The 13908-nt window shown below is 50.8% G+C and overlaps 1 protein-coding gene across 1 annotated transcript in view; it reads left to right on the top strand.

Moving 5' to 3' along the window:
* Positions 1–13554: 13554 nt before the first annotated feature.
* RAP1GAP2 (RAP1 GTPase activating protein 2) overlaps positions 13555–13908 on the top strand; it is a 213677-nt gene continuing 213323 nt past the window's right edge. Inside the window, exon 1 of the mRNA XM_075994247.1 lies at positions 13555–13727. The gene's annotated coding sequence lies outside the window, so the exon portion shown is untranslated. The remainder of the gene's footprint in view (positions 13728–13908) is intronic.

The following is a 13908-nucleotide window of genomic DNA, read 5'->3' as shown; positions in this document are numbered from 1 at the left end:
CTCTGAGGACGCTCAAGTTCTTTATAAATAGTGTATAGTATTTGCACATATCTTAGTACATCCTCCCCTATGCTTTAAGTCATCTCTAGATTACTTATAGTACCTAATACAATATAAGTGCAATGTGAATAGTTGTTATGCTGTATTGCTTTTTATTTGTATTTTTTATTGTTTTTGGCATTTCTTTCTTCAGGAGAGTTAGATTCAGATTGCCCTGAATGCAACCTCAACATGACTCATCACTGTTGAGGTTGACCTTGATCACCTGGCCGAGGTGCTGTTTGTCAGGGTTCTCCACTGTAAAGTGACTGTCCCTTCTCCCCCTTTCCATACTGTCCTCTTTGAAGGAAGTTACTATGTGCAGCCTACATTTAAGTAGTGTGGAGTTTTGATCAACCTCCTTGAGGGCAGGGTATTTGTGTAAGTTGTTTGGAATTCTTCTGTGTGGGTGTCTCCCTCCTTTGTGTAGTAATTCAATCATATTTAGATTGGTATGCACTCGTGATATTTATTGTTTTAAATAACAGCTCTGTTGAAATATAGTCTCATACCACACAACTAACCCACCCATTTAAACTGTAAAATTAAATGGTTTTTAGTATAGTCACAGAGTTGTGCAACCATCACCACAATCAATTTTACCACATTTTAATCACCCTCAAAAGAAACCCCAGAGTCTTTAGCAGTCTCCCCTCATTTCCTTCCAACCACCCCCAGTCCTAACCAGCCACTAATCTACTTTCTGTCTCTATGGATTTGCTTATTTTGGACATTTCATATAAATGTAATCATACAGTGTGTGGTCCTTTGTGACTGTCTTCTTTGACTTAATGTAACATTTTTAAGCTTCCTTTATGTTGTAGCATGAATCAGTACTTTGTTTCTCTTTATTGCTGAGTAATATTTCATTATATAGATACCCCATGTTTATCCATTCATCCGCTGATGGGCATTTGTGTTGTTTCCACTTTTTTGACTATTATTAATAATGTTGCTACGAACATTTGTATACAATTTTTTGTGTAGACATATTTTCATTTCTCTTGGGTATATACCTAAAAGTGGACTCGCTGGTTATATGCTGACTATGTTTAATGTTTTGAGGAGCTGCCAGACCGTTTTACAAAGCAGTTGCACATTTTACATTCCCACTGGAAGTGTATGAGGGTTCCAGTTGCTCCACATCCTTGCCAACAGTTGTTATTATCTGTATCTTTGATTATTGTCATCCTAGTGGTCAATCTCTTAACCTTCCTGCCCACTTCCAAACCCTCCACATCCTCTGGTAGCCACTGTTCCCACTCTCTACTTCTATGAAAACATTTTAGGTTCCATGTATGAGTGAGATCACGTGGTATTTGCCCTTCTGTGCATGGCTTATTTCATTTAACATAATATTCTCCAGTCTCTTCCATGTTAACTGCAAATGACAGAGTTCCTTTCTTTTTTATGGCTGAATAGTATTCCATTGCATTTATATACCACATTTTCTTTATGCATTCATTCATTGATGGACATTTAGGTGGAGTCCATATCTTGGCTATTGTGAATAGTTCCAAGGAGCCATTTCAAATTGGAGAATGGTATTAGAAACTAAGATTTGGTTGCTAGTTATGCTCAATCCTTTGGCTTTTAAAGCTGCCAGTATTTTCTTCAAATTTGTCAATTCTTTTAATATATGGAATGTATACATTTTGAATGCTCTTTTGTATTTAAAAGCCTTCTGGAAGGATAGTATTTTGGCAGGCAGATAGGTGGTGGTACGGGACATTCCAGGTAGAGAAGACACATGGAGGCTGGGAAGTGCAGGATGTATTTGGAACAATAAGAGCTGATGGTTTTGGCTGAGGGATTCAACCTGTGTAGAGAGGAGTGTAAAATAGGGCTCAAGAGAGATTAGAGCCACGTGGTGATAGGGCTTGAATGCCAAGCTAAAGAGTTTATATTTAATTTGTTCAACAGTGGGAGTCATTGAATGTTCTTGAGCAGGGAAGGATCCTCAGCAATATGGTTAGTGGGTAACAAGGAGATTTTCAACTCCTACTAGGCAAGTGGCTCTCCTAGTTGATACAATATTGACCTCAAGGGATACTGTTTAAGTTGAAATTATTTGGTTTACAGGTGAAAGAAACCTGCACCCAAACTGGCTAAAGCAAATAAAATTTAAAAACTACCCCCATCACCAAAAGCCTCAAAACTCATTAGTTCATTTTTCTTTTCTTTTCCTTTCTTTTCTTTTCTTTTCTTTTCTTTGAGTCAGAGTCTCGCTCTGTCACTCAGGCTTGAGTGACACTGCGTCAGCCTAACTCACAGCAACCTCAAACTCCTGGGCTCAAGCAATCCTCCTGCCTCAGCCTCCTGAGTAACTGGGACTATAGGTGTGTGCCACCATGCCCAGCCAATTTTTTCTATATTTAGTGCAGATGAGGTCTTGCTCTTGCTCAGGCTGGTCTTGAACCCCTGAGCTCAAGCGATCCTCCTGCCTCAGCCTCCCAGAGTGCTAGGATTACAAGTGTGAGCCACTGCTCATGGCCCTTGGTTCATTTTTCTGAACTGCCCTGCCCTGGGAGTAATGGCTTTAGGCATGGCTTGATCCAGAAACTATTTTCCAGGCTCTGCATCTTCTGGATTGGCACCACCAAAGGAGCATCAGGGAAATTCTGATGGACACTCTTCAGACTTTTCAAGGTGTATGTCAGAAGAACTGCTGCAACCATGTTTGCTGTTTTTTTTTTTTTTTTTTTTAATTATGCACCTTTGATATACGTCTCCTTTGGCCTTTGGAGCTTGGCTTCTGGAAAGAGTACTGACCTGGAAACAAGAATCCTCACTCTGTTACTTAGGAGTTCTGTGATCTGGACCAAATTACTTCTCCACTTGGGAAAGTCTCAGTTTTCTTATCTGTGAAAGGGGAGAATTATGCCTGCCTGAAATCTCCCAGGGTTCAACTGAGAAACTAGGTGTAGCCTGTAAAGGGCCCGACTCTCTTCTCTTTTGGCAATGGGCTGCACCCTGAGGGAGCTGCCACCCATGCCTAGAGCCTGGGGCCTGTTTCTGTGGGTGGCTCCCACCCTTCCCCTTCTCTTCTCATTCCCACCAAAATGTCCCCGACTATGCCAGCTGTCTTAGTCTGTTTGAGCTGCTATTACAAAATACCATACTCCAGGTAGCTTATAAACAACAGAAATATATTTCTCACAATTCTTGGAGTCTGGGAAGTCCAAGGTCAAAGAACTGGTAGATTTGGTGTCTGGTGAGGGCCTGATTCCTGGTTTGCAGGTGGTGCCTTCTTGTTGTGTCCTCACATGGGAGAAGGGGCTAGCTGGCCCTCTGAGGTCTCTTTTATAAGGGCACTAGTCTCATTCATGAGGGCTTGGCCCTCATGACTTAATCACCTCCTAAAAGGCCCTATCTCATCACTTTGGGGTTAGTATTTCAACATATGAATTTGGGGGGGGACACAAACATTCAAACCACAGCACCAGGTCTCTTCACGTCTACTCTCCCAGTGATAATCTGATAAAATAGTTCTTGCCAAAGCTTTAATAGCTGATAGTGGCTTAAAAGCTTGGCCCTTTGTGTACTAGCTCAGTGGCATTTCAGATATGTGGCGGGTTAATAGGGAGAATATTTGGGGATGGTTGGTTTGTTTTTCCTTATGTTCGATGCAGTCCAATTCAGCAAACACATTTTACTAAGTTAATACACTCCACTCATTAATGGAGGTAATCAACACAGGATCATTCCCAAGGATGTGATGAGTTAATCACTGTTGCTGTTGTGATTTTTTTTTTTTTTTTTGGAGACAGAATCTTGCTTTGTTGCCCAGGGTAGAGTGAGTGCCATGGCGTCAGCCTAGCTCACAGCAACCTCAAACTCCTGGGCTCAAGCAATCCTGCTGCCTCAGTCTCCCGAGTAGCTGGGACTACAGGCATGTGCCAACATGCCCAGCTAATTTTTTCTATATATATTAGTTGGCCAATTAATTTCTTTCTATTTATAGTAGAGACAGGGTCTAGCTCTTGCTCAGGCTGGTTTCGAACTTCTGATCTCCAGCAATCTGCCTGCCTCGGCGTTCCAGAGTGCTAGGATTGCAGGCATGAGCCACTGCGCCTGGCCATTGCTGTTGTGATTTTTACTGCAGGCTGGCTGAGAAGACCAGAGGGCTGTGTGAGGATGTTGCAGGATTTCAGAGATGGATCAGACACAGTCTTTGCACTCTAGCGGGGAGACAGACAGGCACATAAATAACTCATGTACAGGCAAGCACAGAGAAATGTGTGATCAAGGTAAGCAAAGCATCCCGGGAACTTCTGCGCTGACTTGGATTCTGGGAGGCTGGGGACAGATTCTAGAGGTGGTGTGGGCTGAGTGGTTAGAGCAGGTGGGCAGGCTTGAGATAGGAATGGGGGGAGGGGAGACCAGCTAGGAGCAGAGCCTGAGCAAAGGCCCTGAGGTTAGGAAAGGCAGGGCATGCTTCGAGAAGGACTCACAGGTCAGGAGCACAGGGGCTCCCCCCCCACGTGTGAATGGGGGGGCAGCGTGTCATGGTGGGAAAGGCTGCAATGGAACGAAGTGGGGAAGGATTGGATGTCTCAGCTGAGCAGTTTGGAGGCTATTTGATATGCACTGGGAAGCCACCGACCTTCTTGGGCAGGGGAAGGGCTGACAAGATCTGTGTCGGGAGGTGGGGGCTGGTATGGAGGGGGGAGAGGATGGGGTGGATGGGGGACGGGTTAGGAGGAAACTGGATCCCAGGGGCTGACGGTGAAAGGAAGGCCTGGCCTTTGCTGCTTCCTGCACGTACGACCTTGGGCAAGTTCCCTTTCCTCCCCTGAGCCTCTTCTTCCTCATCTCTAAAATGGGACCGCCCAGTTCCACGAGGTTTGATGTGAGCTTAGAGGAGAGGGCGCAGGGGTGGGTCTGCTGTCAGTGAAGGCGCAGGACTGCAGGAGGCCGATGGGGATGGTGGGAAGGGAGGGTGGAGATGAACATGTGGTGTTATGTCATTTCATCCTCCCCCAAACCCTTCAGAGTGGGTATTATTATTAATATCATGATCGGGGACTCACGGCGGGAAATCCCTCCCCCACAGCTGGCGGGGGGGACCAGGCTGGGGTCTCGCAAAGCCAAGGTAGCCGCTTTGCTGCAGGGACAACAGTCGTTTCCACTTGCCTTTGGGAGAGGAGTGTGGGGGCAAAGGGGAGGGGAAGGGAGGCTGGGGTGGGGTGGGGCAAGGAGGCGGAGCTGGCGCTGGTGGCTGAGGTTGTACCCACACAGTAGCAGAGTGAGTGGGAGTGAGGGAGGCTGGAGAGGGGGATGGCTCCTGAGTGGTCCTACTCTTCCCTCTCCTGGGGCCTGTGCGCGCCTGGTGTGTGGTCTGTCGGCCGGGAGGGTCCCTGTGCCTGCTCTGGGCCTCATGTCCTTGTCTATAAAATAAAGCGGTCAGACCAGATGAATGACTTCTTGGGATTTGTTTTGGCTCCAACAACCTATGACTTCATGATTGAAAATTATTTACTTTTTTTTTTTTTGAGACAGAGTCTCACTCTGTTGCCAGGGCTAGAGTGAGTGCTATGGCGTCAGCCTAGCTCACGGCAACCTCAATCTCCTGGGCTCAAGCGATCCTTCTGCCTCAGCCTCCAGAGTAGCTGGGACTACAGGCATGTGCCACCATGCCTGGCTAATTTTTTCTATATATATATATATATATTTTTATGCCCTTTTTCTTTTTTTTTTTATTTCAGCATATTATGGGGGTACAAATGTTAAGGTTACGTATATTGCCCATGCCCCCCTCCCCCTTTTTCTCTATATTTTTAGTTGTCCAGCTATTTTTTTTCTATTTTTAGTAGAGATGGTGGTCTCACTCTTGCTCAGGCTAGTTTTGAACTCCTGACCTTGAGCGATCCTCCCGCCTTGGCCTCCCAGGGTACTAGGATTACAGGTGTGAGCCACCTAGCCCAGCCGAAAATTATTTACTTTTTGAAAACACAATATGGTCACATAGTTTGAACTCAAAGGCGACCAAGGCAAGTTACAATGCTCCCAGCCACTGGGTTCCCTGCCCTGGAGGCAACCATGTCACCAGTTCATCAGTGTCATCAGCTCCTCCCACAGAGATGGCAAGAGCATGTCACTCAGGGCTGAATCCTGAGGAGCCCACGGTAGGGAAAGACAGGGAAACTTGTCTTCAGAATAGAACGGGATTAATCAGGGTGGGCTTCCTGGAGGAGCCAACTTTCGAGCCATGTTGTACAGAAGGGGAGTCATCTTGGGGCAGGAAGCAGGTCACAGAGGCGGGTCATGATTGTCTCTCCCGAAGCTGTCCTCATCTGGCATGAATGGCTCTGTGGCCAGCCATCTGCACAGACCAGGAACTGGGGGACAGCTGTGTGACCTGTCTTCCCCCTGACCCACGTCCACCCAGCGCCACCTGCTTAGCTCGCTCTCGAGTCTGCCTGTGTCTGCCCATCTCCACACCTCCCCTCCCAAACCACCCCTGCAGCTCTCCTGAGCCTCCAACCTGGCTGCTCTGCCCTTTCCCGCCCAGAAGCCAGATGACCCTCCCCAAATGCCCATGGACCACATTGCAGAGAGCGAAGGGAAGCAGGCGGGGCCAGACGCTCTGGTTGGGGGGCCACAGGAACGGGGAGCCCCGTGCTCTCCAGCAACCTTGACTTCTCTCCGCTCCTCGAGGGCCCCATGCTTCCCCCTGACTCCGGGCTTTGCCCGTGCTGGTCCCTCTGCGGTGACATTGCACTAGACTCCCTTCTCCCAGTGAGGCCTTGGAAGGGACTGAGTGTGTGTGTCCCTCACCAATTCCGGTGTTAAATGCTAATCCCTCCAGGAGCTGGTTTTTGCAGGTGGGGCCTTTGGGAAGTAGCTAGATCATGAAGGCGGAGCCTCCATGAATGAGATTAGCGCCCTTATAAGAAGACACATGGGAGAGATGGTCTCTCTGCTGTGTGAGGGCCCTCCCCAGACACCGCCCCCTTGATCTTAGGACTTCTGAGCCTCCAGAACTGCGAGAAACAAACTTCTGTTTATCTGAGCCATGCAGACTGTGGCATTGTGTTATAGCAGCCCGAACTGATGAGACCATCCTCCTCATCCATTAGTGCTCAGCTCAAATTGCATCTCCCCAGGGAGGGCATCTGCAAAATCCTTTCCCCCAGCAAATAGCCTGTGGCCCCTCGGGCAACATCAGAGCAGCTGCACACTTTTTCTCTTGGCACTGTACCCAGTGTGTAATTACACACACACAGACACACACATTTGGAATAGGTAACATCTCACCTGTATGAGAAGATACCTTGTTCAAAGGTCACTTTCCCATGCTCTCATCTGCCCTGCTCCCTCTTCCCCTCACCTAGGCAACGATTTTTATTAGCTTTTGTGTCTCTAGAGTTTCTATATGTAAAGATAAGCAAGTGTGAATTTCTACTTTATTCCTTCCATCCCTTTTAATGTAAATTACATGTATTGTTCTGCACTGGATTTTTTTTTTCTCTTAACAAAGTATCTTGGAGATCTTTGCATGAGAGCACACAGAAACACCCTCATTTACAACGTTTTTTATGGCTGCAGATGATTTTATTATATGGATGTACCATAATTTATCTAACTATTCCCCCCCCTCCTTTTTTTTTTAGAGACAGAGTCTCACTCTGTTGCCCAGGCTACAGCACAGTGGCCTGATCATAGCTCACCCTGCAGATAACCTTGTCCACAAGCTGGAACTGTAGGTAAACTCTCCAAAGGCGGGATCGTTGGGCTAAAAGGGAAATGCATTTGTCATTTAGACAGATGTCGTCAAGTCTTCCTCCAGAGGGGCTGTACCAGTTGCCATTCCCACTGGTAATGCATGTATGGGAGTGCTCATTTGTAATGATTTATTTATTCATGTGGCTATTGGATGGTTTCTCTCCCCACAGGGCTGTAAGCCCCAGGAGGGCAGGGACTATGTCTGTTTTGCTCATCATCACAGACACTCGATAAATCTTGAATTAATCAATAGATTCATGGTTCTACTGAGAGGGGTTGGCCAGAGTAGGAGGGAGCCCATCTACCCTTTGTGTTCACCGTGCCCAGCCCAGCTTCCCTGATCCTTCCGGAGGGCAGCTGGGACCCTGGGAGAGAGCCTGTAGGTTCTGGAAGACCTAATGCTGATGGCTGACTGCTGGCCCCACTCCAGAGTAGCCCATCTCCTACTGTGAAATCATGGAGTCCAAGGCTGGGCGTGGTGGCTCATGCCTGTAATCCTAGCACTCTGGGAGGCCGAGGTGGGCAGATTGCTCGAGGTCAGGAGTTCGAAACCAGCCTGAGCAAGAGCGAGACCCCGTCTCTACTATAAATAGAGACAAATTAATTGGCCAACTAATTTGGCACATGCCTGGTCCCAGCTACTCAGGAGGCTGAGGCAGGAGGATTGCTTGAGCCCAGGAGTTTGAGGTTGCTGTGAGCTAGGCTGACGCCATGGCACTCACTCTAGCCTGGGCAACAAAGTGAGACTCTGTCTCAAAAAAAAAAAAAAAAAAAAAAATCAAGGAGTCCAGTGTCTTAGCCCTGTAAGGGGTCCTAAAGAATAGACCCTTATCTGATGCATGGACCCCCTGCCGCCCTCTGTTGACATGTCTCCAGTGACAGGGAACTTACCGGTTCCAAATGACTCCTTTCAACTTCCGACAGGTAGCTTTTGGAAAGCTTTTCCATCTATTGCGTTGGAACCTGCTCCCTGTAGCTGCCCCTCTTTAGGGAATTTTAATTGTGGTCCTCTGGAAACAGGGCACCCTGGCAGACGAGCAGGAGGGATATTCGGGGACAGGTTCCCCTCAGCAATCTTTCTCCAGCAAGTGGGGCCAGCTTCCTGAAGGTGCTCTGCAGAGCCCTGCCCGCCTCACTCTGTCCTGTCCTGTCCTGCCCACAGGTACGTGCAGGAAGGGCGGTTCCGAATCGAGGAGAGGACGCTGACAGCCTTCCAGTGGCTCTACAGCCCACAGCAGCATCGCATTCTCAGCCGTGCGGACCTTGAGTCTCCCTCCAGGTAAAGGGACCTGCTGCTCTTGCCCTCATTCTGGGTCCAGGCCCCCCAGCGGGTACTTATGCAGCCAGCCTCACAGGGGTCCATAAATCCACAGTGGGGAACTTTATCCTGGAGTCATGGAGTCACCTCCTCCCAGAGTCCTGGAAAGTATTTATCAGCCTGGGCACCTGCCAGCCTGGAATGCACTGAGTAACTTGAGGCAACTCACTGCCTCTGCTTTCTCTTCTGTAAAGTAGGTATGATCATATTTTTCCTGCCTTCTCTCATGAGGTCATGGGTCTCCAGTAAAAGGATGCCTACAAGATTTCTGAGGCCTGGAGATCAGCTGGTTCAGCTTTAAGAGGGAGAGAGGCTGGTGAATTGGCTGGGCAGTGCCTGCTTTGTCCTGGATGGAGCCAGCCCTGCCTCCGTTGTCTGCCTCCTTCCCCACGCTAGAGAATCCAGCTCTGATCCTGAGTGTGGGTGGGGGGCTGGGAGGGGGGCTTTCCCCAGTCACAGCTCCAAGGCCTCTGCCTGCTCCTCCCCCACCATCGTGGACACGTGTGGCCAGCATTAGCGGTCTTCACAGAGGCATCCTGGCAGCCACACCCCTTCCCAAGGCCTCTGCCAGACCTGACCCTGGGCCTTTCTTTCTATTTTTCCTTTCAAAACCTCTTTGCACTGGACCTTCACAGCCAAGAATGAACAGGGCTTCCCTTCCAGGGGTGGGTGAATGGAAGTGATGTCATTTGCAGGGTGTGTCATGGGCTGGCTGAAATGAGAACAGGCTTGATGCTCTTAGTGCAGCTTCCCAAACTGGCCCCAGGAATAAGGTTTAGCAGTGATGGGACACTTCACCTCCCCAGCCATCTGCCAGGAGTCCTTCTTAGCTAAGAGCAGTGCATCTGCTCCCTCCCGTCTCATCGACAATTTCAGAAGACACAGGAAGCACCAAGGCAGACAGCTAGCCTGGGCCCAGGTCACAAGAATGAGCAAGAATTAATTGAATGATGATGTGGAAGTGACAGGAACCCTGGGAAAGGGGACTCAGGCCACCTGGGAGTTCTTGGTATTTAGGGAATGGGTGGTCAAATGCCCTGGACTCCAGGGAGCGGATTTCAAACAAGGTGGAGAAAAGACAAAATCCCAAGAACTTGAAGCAAGGGCATTGGGAAGTGTGCAGAGATGAAATTCTGATTGTACGGTTGTAAATGCTTGCAGGGAAAGGAAAGGGGCCAGTGTGGCTGCCCTGGGAGCCTGCGAGTGAGACATGGACTTGAAGGGCACTTGGTCTGATGTAGTTTCAGTCAACCTGCAGAGCCCTACTGTGTGCCAGTTGTCGTCTGACATAAAGTAGCTTCTCCCTCACCTTTTTTTATTTCCTTCAAAGATGCCAGCCTTTCCTGACATTATCTCATTTGTCTATTTGTTCATCGTCTGTGTCCCCTGTAAGACTGTAAGCTCCGTGGGATGGGGCCATTTCCTTCTTGTTCTCTGCTGTGGTCTAGCACGGTGCCATTAAAGGCACGGAAATTATAACAAAGGAATATAATGCAGGCTCTGAACTTGTAGGAAGGCAAGCTCACCTGGGCCAGCTCAAACTGCCCAAGGTAATAGCAGGGGAAGAAGAGGGTGAGACATCCTGCCCATGCTGGTGGTCACAGGCTAACGGAGCTGCTCTGTTTTCTGAACCAAAGAACAAGAATGCTCTTTGGAGTCACAGAAGCAGGACTGAGTCCTCCAAGGGGGAATGCAATCATAAACCGGATGGAAACATTTGAAATAACTTCAGATTTCCAACTCGAGAAGGCTACATCCCCAGAGGATTTGAAGAGGAGTTTGCCATAGCTCAGTGATTGTACTCATTTTCGTGATAGAATAGTTATTTTTTCAGTGCTTATTATGTGTCCTGTTGTAAATGCATTGCAGGAATAAATTGATTTAATCTTCATGGCAATGCTATGATCTAGGTACTATTGTTCTCCCCATTTTTCAGATGATGAAACTGAGGCACAGAGGTTAAGTAGCAGTAGGGAGGTGGCAGTGCTCACAGCCACCTGCCTCTCAGTATGAGGCCCATACCTGAAGGCAGGAAACAGGGAAGGAAATTTCTATTATTACAAAGAGCAAGAAGGTGATGTCCACAAACCATGAATGGGTGGACTTAGCATCAGTCCTGGTCAAGTTTCAGAGTCTGTTATCAAAATGGAAGGTTTGGGGACACTTAGACAGGGAAGAGGTGGGTGATTCTTATTAGCGAGTGAACTTCCTGAGAACACACCCTGCTGGGGGAAGCTTATTGCTTTTCTGATTAGTTTCTAGACTTGAAATAGGATTGGGGGTGGTGGAGCAGGAGACAGTGGTTCTGAGTTTCAGCAAGAAACTGTTCTTTTCTTCCTGTTCAAAGCCTTGCAGGTGACACAGAGGAATGTGGGCTGGTGGATGGCGCAGCTAAGGAGGTTAATGAGTGGGCTGCCCTGGGCTGAGTCCTGCTCATCGTGTTTTTCGGTGATCTGATGAGGGAGGACGTGGATGGCATGCTGGTGACATTACTCGTGGCAGGAACCCGGGCACCATCTCAGCAGATGAGATGGCAGAACTGGGGCTCAAAGTGCCCTGGAAGTGAGACTCCGGGTCCAAGTCTAGTAGATATGATTTAACAAGTATAAAGAAGAAAAACCTTTTGGCCTCTAATCCTACCTGCACCTGGGCAGCAGGGTTACGGAGTCAGAGCTGGCCGAGGAGTTCCCACTGAGTAGAAGCTTGGGTGTGGCCCCATGCGTTAGGTGTTTACCAAAGAAAACACTCGCATTTTGGGGCTGCAAGAGCTCAGGGCAGAGTCCAGAGCAAGGGAAGGGAAGGTCCTGCGGTCCTGAGGCTCAAACTCTAAGAGGCATGTTCCTTTGTTTGCTCATTTATTTGGAGGACAGCAGTTTAACACCTTCCCTGTACTCTGGTACACTGTGCCAGATGTCACCCTTGAACAGCTGAGCAGGTGTATTTCTGGGCGATGGGCCAGGCTGCCGAAGGGTCCATAAGCTGGCCACCCCTGCTGTCCTTTCTTCCTTCCACAACTGTCCACTGTGGTCCTGCTCTGGGTCAGGCCCCTGGGGTACAGTGGTCCTCAAGGCAGACAAGGGTTTGCCTCCAAGGGACACACATTCTAGAGGGAGAGACAGGCAATGAACATGTCAACACAGAGACAAGAGAGTTTCCCAAGGTGATCAGAGTGCTGAAGAAACTAAAACAGGGCATTGAGATAGTGAGTGGCCAGCAAGCGTGTGGGGACTTTGGAAGAGGTGGAAGGCCTCTCTGAGAAAGTGACATTTGAGCTGAGTCGTGAAGGGCACAAGGGGCAGCCATACGGAGGAGCTGCTGGTGAGGGGTGTTGTGTGGATGGGGGTGAGGGGGCACAGGACATGGGGTGGAAGAGTCTTTCTGCAGGGGTTCTTGCAAGTGCAAGAACCTAGGTATGTTCTAGAAGCAGATAGCCAATGTGGCCAGAGCAGAGGGAGGCCATCACCAATGGAAGGGAAGGTTTCTGTGCAATTAAAGGAATGGCTTTCTAGCACTTAGTGCTGCCCAAGGACAGCGTGGGCTGCCCCTGAAGGAGTGAGCTTCCCAACACTGGAGGTGTGCGAGCCATAGTCAGCGCCCACCCTCTGTGGAGGTCGTGGAGGATGAGATTCAGGCAACCCACAGGTTGCTACAGGACCTTTCATTCCTTCAACCCCTTCAAGTTCGGGAGCATCCTTGCTTTGGCAGAAGCTGGGAGGATGTCTGTGGAGAATGAATGAAAGCTCTGGGCCACCAGGGTCAAGACAGGGGGCAGATTCAAGGGTTTTTTAGCAGTCTTTGAAGGTCGCCAGCCACTTCCGAGTCCCGATAGCACTGTGTCACCTCCCCGGTCCCACCCAACGCGGAGCTGGAGAGAGCCCCAGAGCGCCTTCCTCAACAGACCAGGAGCCCGTGGATCTTTCCGCACCCCCGTTCCCCAGGGCCTCGGACCCCATTCTCCAGGAGCCTCTGTGGGCAGGTGGGCTACTCCCTCCTCTCGCCCCCGGGTCCCCTGGGCGCGCCTGCCCCGCCCCGCGCCTTTGTTCTGAAGGAGCCGCTTCGGGCAGTCCTCTGGCAGCGGCGACACGAGCGTCCCCACGGCGGGCGCAGCGCTCAGGACCCGCTGTGCCCCCACACCGCCCGCCAGGGCCCGCTCCCCGGGGCCGCCCCGCCGCCCCTTCTCCGGCAGCTGCGCGGCGCTCGTACGGGCGAGCCCGGAGCGCACCGCCAGGACCCGGGCGCGGCGCGGGCGGCGGCGTCGCGGCGGGCGGGAGCGCCAGGTGGGCGCGGCGGGCCGGCAGCCGGAGGACCCCAGGCCGCGCCGGCGCGGGCTCCGGGCTGCGCGTGCGCGGCTGTGGCGGCGGGGTCGCGCCCGCCAGGTGTGCGAGCGGCCGCGGGCGGGCGGAGGGCGCGGCTTTGTGCGCTCCGAGGCGCGGGCCCGGTGTGCGCGCGCGCGCCGCGGTGACGGGGCACGCGACTGGGCGGGCTGCGAGGGAACCCCGCCGCCCAGGAGGAGGGGGCTCGGGTCCGGATGGACAGGGGCGGACGCCGCCGCTGCCGGCGCGCTGGCTGGGCGAGCCGCCGGGACGACTGTTGACATTCCGTCGGCGTCGGGGAGGGAGCCGCGGGCGCCGGCGTCACAGAGGTCAGTGGCTCCGGGTGCTGTGTAATTCCTTAGCCAGCCTGGACCGGGACGCGAGTCCCGGGGTGACCGAACGTGGAACGGGAGTGCGCGTTGTGAGAGGTGCCGGCACGTATGCGCCGCGCGAGCCGGGGCTGCGAGCCACTGAGCCGCTCGGCGTGACGGGCTGTGCTCGGGAGGTGGG

Source organism: Microcebus murinus, chromosome 18 (genome assembly GCF_040939455.1).
Source record: "Microcebus murinus isolate Inina chromosome 18, M.murinus_Inina_mat1.0, whole genome shotgun sequence".
In the NCBI taxonomy this organism is placed as follows: domain Eukaryota; kingdom Metazoa; phylum Chordata; class Mammalia; order Primates; family Cheirogaleidae; genus Microcebus; species Microcebus murinus.
The sequence above is the reverse complement of the archived record's forward strand: the minus strand, read 5'-3'. Positions and strand labels throughout refer to the sequence as shown.